Source organism: Sesamum indicum, linkage group LG7, assembly GCF_000512975.1.
Source record: "Sesamum indicum cultivar Zhongzhi No. 13 linkage group LG7, S_indicum_v1.0, whole genome shotgun sequence".
Classification (NCBI taxonomy): Eukaryota; Viridiplantae; Streptophyta; class Magnoliopsida; order Lamiales; family Pedaliaceae; genus Sesamum; species Sesamum indicum.
In genome coordinates, this window is record NC_026151.1 from 347,432 (window position 1) to 347,641 (window position 210).

General features: G+C 41.0%; 1 protein-coding gene across 1 annotated transcript in view; it reads right to left on the reverse strand.

Annotated features, from left to right (window-relative positions):
• The window catches only part of LOC105165892, a 24,825-nt gene that overhangs the window by 22,050 nt on the left and 2,565 nt on the right, over positions 1–210 (reverse strand). The window lies entirely within an intron of this gene.

A 210-nucleotide genomic window follows, 5' to 3' on the forward strand; every position in this document is an offset into this window, starting at 1 on the left:
AGGGTTTACGTGAGGAGATGCTGGAAGCACTTGGATTTCAGGAGGGTCTCCTTCCACTGAGGTATTTAGGTCTACCTCTATTATCCTCCAGATTAACTATTGCTGATTGTCAACCATTATTGGTGAAAATCGATAAATGTATTGCTGGTTGGGAGGGAATGACACTTTCATATGCCGGTAGGGTACAAATTATTAAATCTGTACTCATGT